We start from the raw sequence: 2,500 nt of genomic DNA, 5'->3' as shown, positions 1-2,500 counted from the left end.
ATTTAAATGCCCCAAATGTAGTGAAAGTGCTATTTAAATGCCCCAAATGTAGTGAAAGTGCTATTTAAATGCTCTGATTTGAGCCACTTTCCCCATTCTCACCAGTACTTAGTGTGCTTGATGGGCCTACTGTATGTTATAATAGATGGGCCTACTGTATGTTATAATAGATGGGCCTACTGTATGTTATAATAGATGGGCATGCTGTATGTTATAATAGATGGGCATAAGTATGTTATAATAGATTATAATAGACTGACTGTGCATTAAGGGCAGCTGAGCTGACTGTGCATTAAGGGCAGCTGAGCTGACTGTGCATTAAGGGCAGCTGAGCTGACTGTCATATCTGATATTTATTCTCTCTTGTTTGTATATTTTGCATCTTATTGGCAACGTGTCAGTTACCAGAAACGATGGCGTGGACTGACTGTGGATCATATAGCTGATGTCTGTTGAGGTTCCGCTTAGTGATGAGTCAGTTGTATGACCTGATGACCATGACGTGTTAGGTGTCAGTATGACTGGAGTTAACAGTGTCTGATCAGTGATATTATTTACAGCTGTCTGTGTTCTGTTACAGTTTGTTTACGTGACAGTTGAACTGTGTATCCTGAACTGTGTGTGGGATGTATCAGATATTAGTCAGCATGACTGGAGTTGTCCGTTTGGTTCAAATGATCACTTATAGCTTTGACTGACTTCATTCCTAAGCAGTGTGTCATTTGTCATTTGTAAGTGAACATGACCTGAACTGCCAGTTATTAGTGGGGGTGACAGCAGTCAGGACAGCAGTATGTGGCTGATGTAAGTGCACATCCCTGGGGGGGGGTTCTGAAGTCTGAATCCTGGGACCTATCAAAAGGTTCTCAGAAAGCGAGAACATCAGAGCAATCTAGCAGTTAGTGTTTGTGTTTGCCTAGAGCAGTGTGAAACAATGCTGAAGTCTGACGCTGAGTACTAGTGGACCCACCTCTCACAGTCTTAGTGTCCAGAGAGGGAGAGAGGAGAGTTTGGTGTTGGATGAAATGCGTCATATTGTCAGGGAGACAGGATGCGTCATATCGTCAGGGAGGCTGGATGTGCCATGACAAGTTTCTCTTCACCACAAAGTTTCACTCATCTATTCTGGAAGCTATTTTGAGTGTGTTAGCGTGCTGATACTTGTGTGTGTACTGTATGTGTGTGTGTGTGTGTGTGTTAATCAGGTTATGCAGGGGTTTGGTGGTGTTTTGAGGTGTGTATTCGTGTTTTTGTGTGGTATATTTCTAGGTTTGTTAGTGTGTGGATGTTTTTTTGTGGTATATTTCTAGGTTTTAGTTAGTGTGTGTGTGGATGTGTTTGTGTGGTATATGTCTTTGATAGATTGCCTGTTCATTTGGATGTGGGTAAGTAAACGGCTAGCTTCATTAGCTACATCAGCTAGCTGAAGAGCTCCTGTGTTGTTGTGTTGGAGTGACAGAAAGGATCAGCACACACATGTAAAGATCAGTAATCTGAGCTGTTCAGCACACACATGTAAAGATCAGTAATCTGAGCTGTTCAGCACACACATGTAAAGATTAGTGATCTGGGCTGTTCAGCACACACATGTAAAGATTAGTGATCTGGGCTGATCAGAACACACGTGTAAAGATAAGTGACCTGGGCTGATCAGAACACACGTGTAAAGATTAGTGACCTGGGCTGATCAGAACACACGTGTAAAGATAAGTGACCTGGGCTGATCAGAACACACGTGTAAAGATTAGTGACCTGGGCTGATCAGAACACACGTGTAAAGATAAGTGACCTGGGCTGATCAGAACACACGTGTAAAGATTAGTGACCTGGGCTGTTCATGTGAGTTGGTAATGGACTATGTGCACGAGAGGCTCTTCCTGTACGCTCATGTATTTCTGGTGGAGTGTCAGCTGTGTTGTAACTGCATCTTCTGTTATATTCCGCTCCTTACATCTTCACTCCGACACTGAATATCTTGTTTGCCCAATAATAACAAATTTAACACACGCATAAATCCTTCTTTATCGTAACATGCTGATTCACAAGTGCAACACCCAACCGGGTCTGTGTAGACACTAATTACATTAACAATAGTGGCAGGTTCAAACACACCTGGCTCCACCGGACACCGGTCTTTCGTGCACATATATTGATATTGGCAGCCTGGGCCATGGTCCCACACCAGCTATTAGTGGGTTAGGACTGGCAGGTGTGTGTGTGTGTGTGTGTGTGTGTGTGTGTGTGTGTGTGTGTGTGTGTGTGATGTTTTCTGTACCTATTTGTGTCACCTATTCATGTGTTTCACCACTGGAAATAGTTTAATCTGTTCTGTGAGAAATGTGAATGGTGGGTTCAGATAAAGAACTCAGATGTACAAAGGTGTTTTTGTGTATACAGTTGCAGAGGAGTGTATGACTGGTAAACAAACACAGGTACTGTTTCGCAGCTCTGTTTGATTGACAGACAGCTGCTCTGTGTGTGTGTGTGTGTGTGTGTGTGT

General features: G+C 43.0%; 1 protein-coding gene across 2 annotated transcripts in view; it reads left to right on the top strand.

Annotated features, from left to right (window-relative positions):
- cnksr1 (connector enhancer of kinase suppressor of Ras 1) overlaps nucleotides 1–2,500 on the top strand; it is a 65,377-nt gene that overhangs the window by 44,050 nt on the left and 18,827 nt on the right. The window lies entirely within an intron of this gene.

This window comes from Alosa sapidissima, chromosome 1, assembly GCF_018492685.1.
Source record: "Alosa sapidissima isolate fAloSap1 chromosome 1, fAloSap1.pri, whole genome shotgun sequence".
Classification (NCBI taxonomy): Eukaryota; Metazoa; Chordata; class Actinopteri; order Clupeiformes; family Clupeidae; genus Alosa; species Alosa sapidissima.
Note: the sequence above shows the minus strand (reverse complement) of the source record. Positions and strands in the feature narration are given on the sequence as shown.